The sequence below is a fragment of the Azolla caroliniana genome, unplaced genomic scaffold, assembly GCF_043228905.1.
Source record: "Azolla caroliniana isolate FFs.n. ecotype wild unplaced genomic scaffold, voAzoCaro1.0.p SCAF_21, whole genome shotgun sequence".
Classification (NCBI taxonomy): domain Eukaryota; kingdom Viridiplantae; phylum Streptophyta; class Polypodiopsida; order Salviniales; family Salviniaceae; genus Azolla; species Azolla caroliniana.
In genome coordinates, this window is record NW_028230456.1 from 3,380,142 (window position 1) to 3,397,524 (window position 17,383).

Genomic DNA, 17,383 nt, shown 5'->3' on the forward strand with positions numbered 1-17,383 from the left:
TGTGTACTTGATCCAGACATTCACGTTTACAATATCGATAATGTCTCGGTTCAATTAACATATTTTGAACAACAACAACTTGATGAAATCTTAAATGATTTTCGTGATGTTTTTCCGAGTGAACTACCAGATGGGTTACCTCCTAAACGTAATATAGACCATCGTATAGATATTGTACCTGGCGTTGCACCAATAAGTATACCTCCTTATCGCTGAAGTCGATCTGAAGAGGATGAGGTATCTAAGCAACTCAAGGACTATTTACGAATAGGTTATATACGTTATAATAAATCTCCATGGGGTGCACCGGTTCTCTTGGTTAAAAAGAAAGAGGGCTCATGGCGTATGTGTATTAATTACCGAAATTGAATAAAGTGACGATCAAGAATTTGTATCCATTGCCCCGAGATGATGATCTAATTGACCATCTCCAAGGAGCTCGGTATTTTACGAAACTTGATCTCCGTACTGGCTACCATCAAATTCATATAAGTGAAGACGATGTTCCTAAAACGGCATTTCGTATGCGTTATGGCCATTGTGAGTTTTTGGTTATGCCTTTTGGTTTGACCAATGCTCCGGCTACATTTCAACAAGAAATGAATGACATTTTCCGAGAACAACTTTGAAATTTTGTCGTTATTTTCTTGGATGATATTTTAGTTTATAGTCGTACATTACAAGAACATGCTAAACATGTCCGCTTTGTTTTACAAACATTGCGTGACAAACAGTTTTATGCGAAGATCTCAAAATGTGAGTTCTTCAAGAAATCAAATACTTATATTGGACATCTCATAACCGAACGAGGAGTTGAAATTGATCCTTCTTGCATCGAGAAAATCAAGCTTTGGCCCACTCTTCGGAATATTCGAGAAGTTCGGTCATTCCTTGGTTTTGTCGGGTTTTTACGAAAATCCCTTCGTAATTACTCCCAATTGACGACGCCGTTTAGCGATCTTCTAAAAGGTCAAACGTGTAAGTCTACAAAACCTATTGTCTAGACTGCTACACTAGACCTCGCCTTTAAGGAACTCAAGGACCTGGTATGCAAGGCTCCTTCACTTCTTTTACCCGATCCTTCAAAACCTTTTGAGGTTGAAACCGATGCAAGCGATTATGCTATAGGTGTTGTCTTATATCAAGATGGTAAACCAATTGCATTCGAGAGTAAGAAACTTGATTCTGCTCAATGTCAGTATACCGTTCAAGAAAAGGAGTTATTTGCAGTTATACATGCGCTCAAAACATGGCACCATTATCTTTATGGAAATTGCTTTGTGGTAACTACGAACCATGAGTCCTTGAAATATTTTTGTGACCAACAAGACCTGAAAGGTCGTAAGGCACGATGGGCTGATCTCATCCAGGACTTTGATTTTTCCATACGATATCGTAAAGGTTCCATGAACACTGTCGCTGATGCACTAAGTCGCATCCGTGAAGTTAACATGCTTATCTTCACTGAAATAACATCAGATCTTTATGATCACCTTCGAGGAAAGTATCCTAATGACAGTTATTTTGCAAAATATTGGGCAAGAGTTGAGTCTGGAACAGACACCACCACATCCTCGAAGGAATACTTCCACATTGCTAACGGTCTGCTCTACCGTAATGGGAAGGTTTGTGTTCCAGATTTGCCTGAGGTCAAAAAGAGAATTCTTTTTTAATGCCATGATGCACCGTTCTAATCTCCACTCAATTCTATTGGCCTAAGATGCGCCCTGACATACATAGCTATGTGACTAAATGTCACTAATGTCAGGTTAACAAAGCCGAGTGACTTAAAGCCGCATGACTTTTACATCCCTTGAACATTCCCAATAATAAGTGGGAAAGTATGTCCATGGATTTTATTGTTAGCCTTCCTCACACGCAAAAAGGCCATGATGCAATCTGGGTTGTGGTTGATAGACTAACTAAAATGGCCAGATTTATTGCTACTAAAACCACGGTAACAACTCTTAAATTGGCTTAGCAATTCGTTGACGAGTTATTTCGTTTTTATGGGTTACCGATGGATATCATGAGTGACCGAGATCCAAAGTTTACTAGTGACTTTTGGACGCAAGTCTTCCTTCAAGAAGTTAGAAACTACATTGAGCATGAGCTCCACAAATCATCCTCAATCCGATGGACAAACAAAATGAGTAAATCAAATTATTGAGGACATGCTTCGAGCATATGTTGGTGCAAAACCAACAAAATAGGAACGTTATCTCCCAAATTTGGAGTTTTCTTATAACAGCTCCAAGCATACGTCGACGGGATATAGTTCTTTTATGTTGATGTATGGTTTTATGCCACGAGCTCCGATTGATGTTAATATACATCATGATGAGTTGCGAAGTACGAAAAACTTTCTTTGGGATATGCAAGATATGTTGCATATTGCACGAGATAATATAAAAACAGCTCAAGATAGAGCACGTTTTTATGCCGATCATCATAGGCAACCTCGTGTATTCAACCCTGGACAGAAGGTATTTTTACGTGTACCTCACAATTCTAAGACATTTTCTAAGGGTAAGTGTGCTAAGTTAGCCCCACGGTTTTGTGGACCTTTTACAGTCCTCAAACGCATTGGGTCATCAGCTTATCGTCTCGCTCTTCCCGATGGTGTTGAAATTCATCTAGTTTTTCATGTGAGTCATCTAGAAGAACTTCTAGGTTCTGGAGACAATATAGTTACAACTGAAACTTTGGTTACTTCTAAAGAATTATCTTCTAAACCACATGTACCAGAAAGAATTCTCGATGTTAAAACAAAAAAAATTACGTACTAAAGAAATCCGAGAATTTAAAATAAAATGGATGGATAAATCAATAAAAGATGGCACATGGGAACGCGAAAATTCTCTTAGAACTAACTTCCCTAACTTTCCATTGCAAGAGTACAATGTTTTAAAGAGGGAGAGTATGTTACGGGCATGACCATATAATATCCCGTGGTGAGAATTTACCGTAGTATTCTATACATGGATAAGTGTGAGGGTTAAACGAGAGTGTAAAGAAGGGGAGGATTACTTTTAATCCTCGGGATTGAGACAACCCATTAGACCAAGTGTGAACTTGCCTGGGGGCCTTGGGTATCGCTATAAATAAGAGGCCTAACTACCCTCATTTCATCATCTTTTGACTACGTCGAGACTCTGTTCTTGTGGTGGGTGAACTCTTGTAGCGAGCGTGCCAGCACCAGGTACAACTCGACGCCACGATGGTGGTATGGGACGTCGATTGAGGCTTGAGTTCGTCTCGATCCCTTCGCTCAGGGGTGGTCGGGTGATCGACACCCTTCTTTCTCTCTCTCCTCTCTATTTAGATCTATCATTTACCCTTATCCTTTGCTTACATTAGTACATATCTCTAATACCTATCGACTCTATGATACAAGGCAAGAAAGATATTGACAAGCCGTGATGTGGTGTTCGATGAGGAACGACCATAACTAGTTGAGAACAGTGATTCTCAAGTTATCTCATCAACTGAAGAAGTATTCCACCCAATCCCAACCCACTGTCCAGAAAAGAAGTTGAACCATATGATGGTAATGGCTCGCTAGTTCAGCCTATGCCAGTGCCCCATGTAAAGACAATACCTAAGTGGGCTCAACAACTCTTCAATGACCGTACTCCTAAAGTTGAGTTTCTTGAAACTTCAACTGATGGATTATGAAGATCAAGAAGAATACAAGAGCAAGGGAGAACCTTTGATCACATTGTCAACATCACACAGATGGTGGACATCATAGGCTCAGTGAGTGAGCCAACCTTGGTGGAGGAAGCCATGGCCGACCCGAAGTGGAAAGAGGCGATGATATCAGAATACGATAGCATCATGAAAAATGACACGTGGAAGTTGGTAGAGAGGCCAACAAAGAAGAAGGTGATCGACACCAAGTGGGTGTGGAAAGTAAAGTATAAAGTTGATGGTTCTTTGGAGAAATTCAAGGCCAGGCTAGTAGCACAAGGATACTCCCAAATTGAAGGGATCAATGTACAAGAAACACCAAGGAAGTAGTGTTAGAAAGAAAGTATGCAACAAAGATCTTGAAGACCTTTGGGATGATGGACAACAAGTCGAAGTCGACTCCAATGGAGTCAAACTGCAAGCTATCCCAAGAAGACCCATCACCAATGGTTGACATAAGGAAGTATAGAAAGCTAGTAGGAAGTCTAATTTTCCTATGCAACACTAGGCCAGACATTTGTTTTGCAGTTAGTGTGGTGAGTCAATTCAGCAACAAGCCAAAGGAGACTCATTGGAAATCTGCACTACGTGTATTAAGGTACAATGTGGGTACTTTAAATTACGGAATCTTCTACAAGCCATTAATTGACGAACTTAGTGGGTATTGAGACTCTGACTAGGCTAGAGATAGTGATTCTAGAAAATCAGTTTTTGGATATTGTTTTTCAATAGGCTTTGGAGTTGTTTCATGGAGTAGTAAAAAACAACCAACCGTGGCACTATCTTCAACGGATGCAGAATACAAAGCAACATGCATAGCGGCATGCGAGGTAGTTTGGCTAAGAAGAATCCTTATGGATGTGGCAGTTCCAATAAGGACAACAACGGTATTGAGGTGTGACAATTAGAGTTGCATGGCCATTGCCAAGAACCCTATATTTCATGCACGTACTAAACACATAGAGATTCAGTATCACTATGTGAGGGAGCTAATAAATGATGAGACTGTGGAGCTTGAGTATTGTCCGACATTAGAAAATGTTGTGGATATCTTCACAAAGGCGCTTGGAGCAGAACAACTACAACAACACCTTCGACTAACATGGTGAGCTACTCTCATATGTAATAGAAGTTTTGTTTTCGTATATCCATCTCTCTGGTTGCAACCCTATATACCTATCTAATTGATTCTCAATATTTCTAAAAATTGCTAGTTTCATAGCACAAATATCCACTTCATATATTAATGTACAAAATTTGTACGTGATACCAATATGTTGAAAGATTGCAAAAGTGCCTTAGCATCAATGTTGACGTCATGTACATCCTCATCAATATGTATATTCTTCTGCATTATTCTCATTCAATGTTAACATCAAGGAGATCAACACCAGTCATGGAATAGATATTCGTACTCATTGTCATCAACTTATCCATCTCTCTATCTCATCAACTTACCCATCTCTTTGTCTTCCAATTGTTCATCCGTGACAGATTGATCTCCTTCCTTCTTTTTGTCTTCTTTCTCAATACACTATCATGCCAGAATCATCTAGTAACCTTGAGCAAATTTTGGCGGTGCTGCATCAACTCCAACATGAGAATGTGAGCTTAGGAAACTCTGTTCAAGAACTTCATGCAGCAACGACAGTTACCTCACCCGATTATTGACCCTTATGTTGTAGAACCTAATGTCTGCTTGCCAGAAAAATTCGATGGAACAAGGTCACGATTAAGAGGCTTCATCAACCAAATCCGCCTTATTATTCGTCTTCAGCCCCGACGATATTCTGATGACTTTCGACAAGTTGGGCTGATCGGCACGTTGCTGACAGGACAAGCGCAAGCCTGGTTTGCCCCTCTTGTAGAGACTTCTTCGCCTCTCTTGAATGACTTCCAAGCATTTCTTATTGAATTTGAGGCAACTTTCGGGGAGACTGACAAACGACGAGCTGCGCTCAACAAACTATACGCGTTACAACAAGGAGAATGTGCAGCATCAATCTATGCATCTGAATTTCATCAGCTCGCATGCGATATGGAATGGGATGAACAAGCTCTCCTCGATCAATTCCGTCGAGGATTACGAGGTGAGATAAAAAATCTTTTGCTTAACTTTCCTGAGCCCACATCTTTGAATGAGGCTATTTCCCAAGTTGTGCGTTGCGATAACTGTCCTCTTCGGATCCATCCACCTTGGCCAACTGCTTCATCTTCATCGTTACCTCCTGCCATAGATTCTAGCTCCCCAATGGAGATCGATCAAATTCGCTATCAACCACTGACTAACGTGCAACGACAACATCGACGAGCTAACAATTTATATCTCGATTGTGGTGGCCCTGGCCATTTGATCCGTTCTTACCCAAAAAGGGGACCCCACCGAACACCACATCCTGTGGATGGGGTTAACCTTTTCTGCCAACAGGAAAACTCCAATGTCCAGTTGCAATAGGGGTTGTGCATCTGGACCACAAGAGTCGACAATTGTGTCAAGGGCCCAATCAACCAACTTCTTTGACAACAAGCTTCACACTTCCGATCACTCTTCAATTTGGCTCCAACACTCTAAAGATGAAAGCTTTGTTGGATTCTGGGGCTACGTCGTGCTTTATTGACATCATGTTTGCACGGACACACAACATTCCAAGCAACAAAATAACTGTCCCGATTCTAGTTGAAGTGATCGACGGTCGAACGCTCTCTTCTGGTGCAATCACAGATACAACAATTCCCTTGAGTCTCCATATAGGAGCCCACCAGGAAGAAATCATTTTTAACCTCATCACATCACCTCGACATCCTATCATCTTGGGGTTATCATGGCTCGAGACTCACAATCCAATCGTGGATTGGCGATCTTGCTCCATCAACTTCACCTCAAATTCTCGCCCACAACGGATTACTTCCACTCTTCTTCGAGCTAATGCTCCGCCATTTGTTTGGCCGCCTACTTCAATGAGGACCGTGTCAACGGTTGCTCCCACTCATGTTTCGGGGACAACTACAGTTTCTGCTCCAGTGAGGACCACATCAATGGTTGCTCTGATTCCAGTCTCCGCTCCAGTGAGGACCGTGTCAACGGTTGCTCCCACTCATGTTTCGGGAACAACTCCCGTTTCTGCTCCAGTGAGAACCACTTCAATGGTTGCTCTAATTCCCGTTTCCGCTCCAGTGAGGACCGCGTCAACGGTTGCTCCCACTCATGATTCGAGGGAAACTCCCATTTCTGCTCCGGTGAGGACCACATTAGTGCCCTCAAAATATACATTGAAGAGAATCTCATAAAGGGATTCATTCGCCACTCAAAATCTCCAGCTGGCTCTCCTATTCTATTTGTCAAAAAGAAAGATGGACCTCTACGCTTATGTATCGACTATCGCGGGCTCAATCAAGTCATTGTTCGAAATCGTTATCCACTACCTCTAATCTTCGAGCTCCTCGACCGACTTCGGGCTGGGCGTATATTCTCCAAAATTGATCTCAGAGGTGCCTACAACTTGGTACGTATCAAGCCTAGAGATGAGTGGAAAACGACATTTCGAACCAGGTACGCGCATTTTGAATACATGGTAATGCCATTTGGTCTCACAAATGCTCCTGCTGTTTTTCAACATATGATGAATGACATCTTCCGAGAATATTTGGACCAATTTGTGGTCATCTATCTCGACGACATACTTATCTTCTCACAGGACTACATAGAGCACACCAAGCACGCCCGACTTATCTTGTCCAAACTTCGGGAACATGGACTTTATGCGAAACCCGAGAAGTGTGAATTTGATCGAACCTCAGTTGAATTCCTTGGGTACTTCATTTCATCTTATGGTCTCACTATGGACAAGAAGAAAGTCGCAACAGTTCAAGAGTGGGAAGTCCCCACCAAGGTCAAGGATGTGGAATCATTTTTGGGTTTTGCCAACTTCTATCGTCGATTCATCCAAGGATTCTCTACACTAGCGCAACCACTTATAGCACTCACTCGGAAGGATTCCCCTTTTTGCTGGACTCCAACAACCCAACTTGCATTCGAGACACTAAAGAAAGCTTTTACCTCAGCTCCGGTACTTTTTCATCCAGATCGGACCAAACCATTTACAATCGAAACTGATGCCTCCGACTTCGCCATTGGTGTCATTCTCTCTCAATCAGATAAAAACGGTGTCATGAAGATTTTCGTCCACGAGCGGAAACCCGAGCAACAAGAGCCAAAGAGCGATGTGCAACGTTGCACATGTACATAATGTATTTGTAATAATAATAGGGGAAAAGGGTATGGTGCTAGAAATGCCCCATAAGATCCCTAAGGTATAAAGGCGATGTGGTCTTGTGCGCACATCCACGCGAGAGAGAGAGAGAGAGGTACTATGTGGTACATAGGTACCTAGTTGTTTGTGAGGAGGTGGGAGTTAAGGGGCCATCAATCTCACCCTCCCCAAATCAAGGCAAATATCAAAGGGGATATTTTAGTCTCGTTTTTGTAAACGGTCTTCCCTCCTTGTGCTATAAAAGGAGAGGGAAGGCACCATTGCGAGGGTTGCCTATTTTGAGGGTGCGAGGTATACCACATAGGTCGAGCATTAGGGTTAGGGTTAGGGTTTCTTCATCTTTTTCTTCATCTTCGTCGGTTAGGGTTTCGAGTAGTCGTTTGGTGCGGCCACCATTTTGTAATCGTTCATTTCGTTTTAATACATCTTGTTGATCATCTTGTCTCCATCTTCCTCTTGTTCGATCTAATCTCTTGTTCATTCTTCTTCTTCTTGAGCAAAGCTTCCATTCCGTGTCTGATTCCTTCTCCTCTACTCCTTAGTCCAAGACCCCCGTGGTCCCGCCCTTCTCCACGCACGCGCATAGCAACGCGACATCTTTGGTGAACCCGACGTGAAGAGGCCGCAAGGGAGGAAGGAGATGGAAGCCGGAGACATCGCGGAAGTAATTACGAGAATGGCAAGGGATTTCACAAGAAGGAGAGAAAGACGGGAAGAGGCGTACAAGTACGATCGACGCGAGTTCGATCTATGGGTGTCGTCGGCAAAGGCTCCTCGAAGCGCAATGAAGGCATTCCGAGAGTTCGATCTCCGGTTTTCCCAACTTTCGGTCCAGGATCAAGAATCGGTGGGGGCGGACAAGGTCCCACTATTCTTGAAGTCGGTCAACGAAAGGGGGAGAATGGCCATTTTTCCCTACCTCGAAGACGATGAAGGGGCGTATGGCCTCACCGAAGATTGGAACGAGGTGGAATGGGCGTGCATACAATGCGATGAGAGGCGGTCGGCCACAACGCGGCCCGCGAGCGGCGGAGAAGAGAGAGCGGCGACCGACTACGCACTACCGCCGGAAGAGAACTCAACGCAAATCGGTTCGGAGGAGCTCGACATCAAAGCCTTGGTGCGGGAAGCGTACGAGATCATAGAGGCACAAATCGAAGCCGAAGAAGGGCTTATTGCGGAGTCGGGGCCGAGCGGATCAAAGGATGAGGAGGCCGAAAGAGAATGGTACATCGGTACCATGGGAGATGGTGCGGGACGAGCCACCCTCTCGACATGCGGAGAAAGATCGACCGAGGACGAGGTCGGGGACGGTAAGGCGGCGATCGCCGATTCGAGCGGACGTGAGGGAGTTCGGCCATGGAGGCCCGAAACATCGAGCGGGGAGAAGACGGGTGGTGGTGCCGGGACCTTACGCACACCGGGCCTAGAGACTCCGGCAACTGGCCTGAGAGCCGGTGTGAGACCTAGAGAGACGGGCGGTGGCAGCAGCAAGGCGGGCGACCACGATGGTGACATGGGAGAGGGTGCAAAAAGAGCGACTCTCTCGTCTTGCGGAAAATGGACGGCCATGGAGGCCGGTAACTACGGATTCGGGACATGGCGGCCCGAAACATCGAGGGAGGAGGAGACAAGTGGCAGTGCCGCGACCTTACACACACCGGCCCTAGAGGCACCGGCGGTCGGTCCGATTTCCGGCGTGAGAGCTAGAGCGACGGGCGGTGGCGGCGGCAAGGCGGGCAAATGAGACAACGGTAAGGAGACCGTGGAAGAGGAGGCAGCAAGCATAATTGATGCTTGCATATACGGAGGCGGGGTAGCCACGGACGACGATGTCCGAATGGAGGTGGCTACAGGCATAGCATCGACGAGCGGCGGCATTGCTAGCTTACACGCACCGGTTCAAGAGACCCCAACGGTCGGCCCGAGTGCCCGCGTGAGACCTAGGGTAACGAACGGTGGCGGCGGCAAGGCGGGCGACCACGACAACGATGTGGGAGAGGGTGCGGAGCGAGCGACCCTCTCGACTTGCGGAAAGAGGACGGCCATAGATGAGGCCGATATCTACGGAGCAATGGACGCCACTTCGAGAGTGGGCGAAAGTTTCGGGACGCGGTTGCCCAAAACGTTCTACGAGGATTTCGCGAGCATACTCGAGGCTTGCGAAATCGAGGAAGAAGAGGAGACGAGCAGAGGTGCCACGACCTTCCACACACCGGTCCTAGAGACTCCGGCAACCGGCCCAAGAGCCGGTGTGAGACCTAGAGAGACGGACGGTGGCGGCGGCAAGGCGGGCAACCGAAATGACGAAGAGGAGGTTTGTAGTGCATGGAGGCGAGATCCCTCGACACTGGGGCCGGAGACTTCGGCGGTTGCGCCCGAGCGCGGGCATAAGACCGGAGAGATGGGCGGTGGCCGTGAGGATGAGAGGCCCGAAGTGGGCACGTGCGAAAAGACCGAAGGAGAGGTCCGGAGCGGCATCGAGGAGCGAGTCGGGAACCGACCCGACCGAAAGACGAGCCGGTCGGTAATCCGACCCGACCGGGAGGCGGAGCGGAAGAAGAGTGAAGCGGGGGCCGGTCAACCGGGCCCGAACCGAAGGAAGCCGGCAAGACCGGGATTGTTTGATCAATTCGTAGCCGGCCGGGTACGGTTACAGTGGGAGCCGGTGAGAGCGAGAAGGAGGCTAACCGGGCATGGCGAGTACGGGTCGGTGAGAGGCCGAGAGCGAGAGGAACCTTCCACACCCATTCTAGAGACTTCGGCGGTTGCGGATCAACGTGAGACCAGAGAGACGGCGGGTGGCGGCGAGGAGTCGGAGGCCGAAGCGGACAAAGTTATCGGAACGGGTATCCGGTATGAGATGATGGGCGAGCACGGCCCAGATGGCGAGCCGGAGTCGGAAGGGGCTACGGCAAGAAAGGACGAAGAGACCGACGCAGAGGTCGGCACTACGGCGGATGAAGGGCGTAACACGAAGCATGCATTACGGTGGGTGAAGGGCCCAAGGACGAGCATGCATCCGAGAGAGCGTCAACGAGTGACCGGAAACGGTGGACCGATTGAGCCTTTGAGAGGCGAGGACTCGGTGGTGGACCGAGAGTGGGAGGAACCCTCCACACCTACCCGTGAGGCATCGGCGGTCGTGGATCGAAAGGAGAACGAAGAAACGGTGGGTGGCGGCGAGGAGTTGGAGACCAACGCGGAGGTCAGGTCTACGACGGAAGCACGACACGAGACGCATGCAATACGGCCGGTGGAGGGCCAAGACACAAGCATGCATACGGCGGATGGGCGACAACGGTTGACCGACGATGACGATTGTCAGGAATAGTACTAAAGCAGAGATGGAATTAGTACTAAAAAGAGTAGTACTATTAGTACTAAGAGGACGGGACTGCGTAAGATTCCCGAGAGAGAGGAAGTGAGAAGAGGAGAGAGAGAGATAGGATGATGACAACAGCTCTTATATTATATGAAAGATAAGTACAAATCGGCTAAGAGGCTTAAGACTGGTGTTGAACCAATTTGGTTCAAAACAATGCCTTGTGCCTCCTTTTATAGTGTTTTTAGGAATAATCTTGAAGCTTCTAGAATGTTCCAGAGAGATCTGGAATATACATCAATTTTCTATGATAAAGCATAAATGAAAATAATATCCTACAAATTACAACTCATAGTCTAATGGTAAGAGCTCGACCCATGTAGCATAAGGTCATGGGTTCGAGTCTTGCCATATCATGACACTATCTCCCCCTTAACGACGACGAGTGGAACGAGTCGGCGCTAATTGCGGACTGGGTTTGTTCGGATACTTTCGGTGGAAATCGGTGGAAATCAGCAAGAAGATATTGTGCATTGGCAACATGCTCGACAGGTTCCCAAGTACGTTCGCTCGGACTATAACCGAGCCAATCGACCAAGTAATAAAGTTTGTTGCGAACAAGTTTGGAATCGAGGATGGCAGCAACTTCATACTCCGGGGCGGCGTCCAACTCCAGCGGGGGCGGCGGTGGTGTCACACGATCGGGAATGGTGTTTGCTTTATAAGGTTCAAGAAGAGAACAATGGAAAACCGGATGTATCTGAAGCTGCGGAGGGAGATCAAGGCGGAAGGTGACATCATTAATCTTACCTGTAATACGGAAAGGACCGAGTCGTCGATAATCCAACTTGTCGCACGGTCGAGTAGTCTTGATGTGACGACGTAAGAGCCATACTCGATCTCCGATGGCAAAAGAGGAGGGAATCTGTTGGGATTACGGTCCCTCCGGATGGGATGGACAGATGTCCGGGAATCGGGAATGAAGACCCGAACAAGGAGTACCCGGTTCCGGATCCGGATGATGAAGACCCCGGCTACGGAGCCGGATGATGAAGACCCCGGCTACGGAGCCGGATGACGAATGTACCCGGAGAGAGATCCGGATGCGGGGACATATTTGTGAATATGTTTTCCAAGAGCCCCTTTGAGGCTATATTTGTAAATAATCCGAAAGTCATATGTGTATAAATATGACTTAGGGCAAACTGTTTAGTGCTGCTGGCTGTATTGTGTATTGCCACTCTTATGTGTGCAAGAGTGAAGAGAGTAGCCGAGAGAGAGAGAGTGAGAGAGAGAGACGAAGAGGTCGTTGCCTCTGTGTATTACCGCCGCCTGTGGCGAAGACAGTGAGCTCAAGGTTGTTGCCTTGTAGCTTCACCATTGTACATCTCTGTTTATAGTGATAGTTGGAGTTTGAGGACTCCCGTGGTTTTTCCCATTTAGGGTTTTCCACGTAAAACATCCTGTGTACTCTTCTCTCTATTGTCTTCGTGCATTTTGTATTTCCTGTTTTCTGTGAGTTGATCCTATTCCTCGGTGGTGGCCGAGCACTGTGTTCAACAGAATCCGATGACGATCCGCATAAGTCTTCTGTGTGTGTTGAGCATGACGAAGGTGAGTAGAGAGATCCATCTGGATCTTGCGTAGCCTCTCCAAATGATCCTCGGCACAAGGGTTGGTAGGTAGCTCCGGAGTGTCGATCACCGACCAGCGAGGATGAAACCGGTATAAGCGAAAAATGGGGAGACCCGAGTCGAGGAGTGAATAGCATTATTATACGCAAACTCCGCAAAGTGGAGAATCTCAGCCCAATCATCCTGTTAATAACTCAGGAAACACTAGAGATATTGCTCCAGCGTTTGGTTTGTTCGTTCCGCCTGCCCGTCGGTCTGAGGATGGTAGCCGGAGGAGAGGTTGCAGGAGACCTTGAGCATCTTGAAGAGATGCTGCCAAAATTTGGAGACAAATTGCGGGCCTCGGTCACTGATAATACTGTCTGGGAGGCCATGATGCCAAAATACCTCACGCATAACAAGAGCGGCGGTTTCCTCGCTAGTGATGGCTTTAGTACATGGTACAAAATGTGCCATCTTCGTATATCGATCGACGACGGTTAGGATAGCATCGAACCCCTTCGAGACCGGCAAATCTGTGATAAAATCAAGACAAATAGACTGCCATGGCTTACTTGGAATCGGTAAGGGTTCCAACAAGCCATATGGATGGTGTCGTGGCATCTTTGCTCAGCAGCAAGCATCACAGGTCCGAACGTAGTCGTCGACAAAACGGCGGATGTGGGGCCATCAAAAAGATCGTTGCACTAGCTCCAACGTCTTAGTACTACCGAAATGTCCCGCCGTATGGGTGTCGTGACAATGTTGGACGATTTGAAGGCGACAGGAGCAATCGGGGACATATACGCGCTTTTTAAAGAATAACAAACCATCATGATATTCGAATTGTCGGTAGTCAATACCTGGTTGTTGAGACTGAGAACAGGATGCCCGAGAAGTATCAATGTGCGCCAGGATGTCTTGAGCAAAACTATCCGTCTTCAAGGTTGCACGTATGTCATTGGTAATCCGTGAATCCATCGGGGTGTGAAAAATCCGCGTCATGTGCAATCGTGTTGGTCCCAAGATTACTTGCTTTTGATTATCAAATGTTGCGTCACCAGGACGAGGTGCAAGATATGAACGTCGTGATAGTGCATCTGCTTTTCCTTGCTGCTTCCCCGGTCGATATGTGATTTTGAAGTCGAAACGCGTGAGGAATTGCGCCCACCGAGCTTGCCGTCGATTTAGTACACGAGCGTTCTGAAAATAAGCAAGATTTTTATGATCGCTAAAGACAATGACCTGATGTGGAGAGCCCTCTAAGAAATGTTGCCATTGTACAAATGAATCCACGATGGCTAATAACTCCTTGTCATGTATTTCGTAGTTGATTTCTACGACATCGAATTTGCGCGAATGGAAAGCCACCGGATGCAACTCTTCTTTATCGCCTTGTTGAGAAAGGATGCTACCGAGGGCGAAATCTGATGCGTCGGCCTCCATGATGAATGGTTTGCTTGTATCCAAATGAGCTAGAATCGGTGCTGATGTAAAGGCTTTCTTAAGATGCCGAAAAGCCATATCTGCTTCTATGGACCAAAGAAATGCTTGGCCCTTCTTCGTAAGTTGGGTGAGAGGTAAAATAATCTTCGAGTAATCTTGTATAAACTTACGGTAGAAGTTAGCAAAACCTAGAAAACATTGTACATCTCGTACCGACCGTGGAATTTGCCACTCTAGTACAGTTTGGATTTTAGCTGGATCCATGGCGATGCCCTTTGAGGAGATGACATAGCCTAGAAATTCCACTTGCTTGCAGTCAAAGCTACATTTTTCTAGCTTGGCATAAAGACCATTCTCGCGGAGTCGCTTTAGTACTAATAGTACATGAGAATCGTGCTCTTCCTGGGTCTTCGAATAAATCAATAGATCATCCAGATAAATGATCAAACAGATATCCAAGAGGTTTCTGAATATATCATTTGCCATGTGTTGGAAGACTGCGGGTGCATTGGTTAGGCCAAACGGCATAACAGTATACTCGAAATGCCCATACCGCGTGCGAAAGGCGGTCTTCCACTGATCTCCTGGTCGGATCCGCACGAGGTTATACGCTCCTCGTAGGTCGATTTTAGTAAAAAACTTGGCACCATTAACTCGCTCTAAAAGACTTGATATAAGAGGAAGTGCATACCTATTCCGGATGGTGACTTTATTTAATCCGCGGTAATCAACGACAAGACGAAGTGAGCCATCTTTCTTCTTGACAAAGAAGATGGGTGCACCGGCCGGAGATTTCGAATGGCGGATGAACCCGCTTGCCAAGTTCTCCTCTATGTAGGGGAAAAAGGGGAAAGCGAAAAGCGCGTGATGGGGTCATCGAAGGACCGAAGCACGAGCACGCATTCGGAGGGCAGCATCGACATACGGGGAAAGCCAACGGAAGGCAAGCGCAGAGTGGAGAGAGTCGGCACGCTGAGGTGTGTGGCACGCAAAGGGCGGAATACGGCATGCGACCGGGAGCGCATCCTGAGGATATACGAGGCGGACAAAGGAAGAGCAATCGGGTCGGCGACGACGTTCGGGAGGACCGAATGGGGAGGAAAGCACGGGCATCGGATACGGCGGGTCGGATGTAGTCGGTGGTTCAAGGACCCACGGTGGACGTGGCAGATCGGGTGGAGGCAACGACTCGGCGAACATCGTCGAGTGTGGCAGATTGGATGGCGCCGACAGTTCGAGACCATTCGGCGAGGATGGTGGACCGGAAGGCGGCGGTGGTTCGTGTGGACGGGGTGGTCTTGCTCGAGGTGGAGGACAAAACCGGGCGGGCCCACGAGGGCGCTAAGGACTCAGCCGGTCGTCGTGGCTGAAAATCTCGTGTTCTCTCCCCTATGATTTGGCACATACCGGTGGATGTGCGGTTAGGTGGGGGCGGATGTCGTGAAGATTTTCATCCACGAGCGGAAACCCGAGCAACGAGAGCCAAAGAGCGATGTGCAACGTTGCACACGTACATAATGTATTTGTAATAATAATAGGGGAAAAGGGTATGGTGCTAGAAATGCCCCATAAGATCCCTAAGGTATAAAGGTGATGTGGTCTTGTGCGCACATCCACGCGAGAGAGAGAGAGAGAGGTACTATGCGGTACATAGGTACCTAGTTGTTTGTGAGGAGGTGGGAGTTAAGGGGCCATCAATCTCACCCTCCCCAAATCAAGGCAAATATCCCCTTTGAATGAAAGGGGATATTTTAGTCTCGTTTTTGTAAACGGTCTTCCCTCCTTGTGCTATAAAAGGAGAGGGAAGGCACCATTACGAGGGTTGCCTATTTTGAGGGTGCGAGGTATACCACATAGGTCGAGCGTTAGGGTTAGGGTTAAGGTTTCTTCATCTTTTTCTTCATCTTCGTCGGTTAGGGTTTCGAGTAGTCGTTTGGTGCGGCCTATGCGGCCACCATTTTGTAATCGTTCATTTCGTTTTAATACATCTTGTTGATCATCTTGTCTCCATCTTCCTCTTGTTCGATCTAATCTCTTGTTCATTCTTCTTCTTCTTGAGCAAAGCTTCCATTCCGTGTCTGATTCCTTCTCCTCTACTCCTTAGTCCAAGACCCCCGTGGTCCCGCCCTTCTCCACGCACGCGCGTAACAACGCGACAACGGGTTCCTTCATCCTATTGCCTTTTATTCTAGGAAGTTCACACCCCCCAAGATCAACTACCCAATTTACGACAAAGAACTCTCTACCATTATTGCCGCCTTTGAAGAATGGCGTCCTTACTTGGCGGGCGCCCAACACCGTATCCAAGTGGTGACCGATCACAAGAACCTTGTCTACTTCACCACTACTCGCATTTTGAATCGAAGGCAAACGCGATGGTCAACCTTCCTGGCCGATTATGACTTTGAAATTGTTTTTCGTCTTGGTGCCCAACATGGTAAAGTTGATGCGCTATCTCGACGTTCGGAATTCGAAATTCGACCAGGGGATGCAACCTACAATCAACAATCACATTGTCTCCTACAACCACATCAATTTCAACTCTATGCAACTTATATGGCCGTGGATGAATCATTACTCAATGCCATAGCCACAAATATTGCCACCGACAAATTTGCACAAGAGATAAGGGAGAATCTCACCAACTCATCCAAAGGCGAGGTACGGAATATTGATAACCAATTTATGTTTCGGGATGGTTTTCTTTTCTGATAAAACTTAATGTATGTCCCAGATGTTCCTTGTCGTATCCGTATCGTGAAGGAATGCCATGATGATGCCCTAGCTGGACATTTTGGCGTTGCAAAAACTTTGGAGTTAATATCTAGAAGTTATTAGTGGCCACAACCTTGGAAACTTGTTAAAGAATTCGTGAAAACATGATACATGTGCCCACGCCAAAGCAGTACATCATCATCCCTACGGTCTACTTCAACCTTTGCCAAATCCAAATAGGCCATGGGCCTCCATCTTGACAGACTTTATCACTGACCTTCCAGACCTTGATGGATTCAATTCAGTATTGGTGGTGGTTG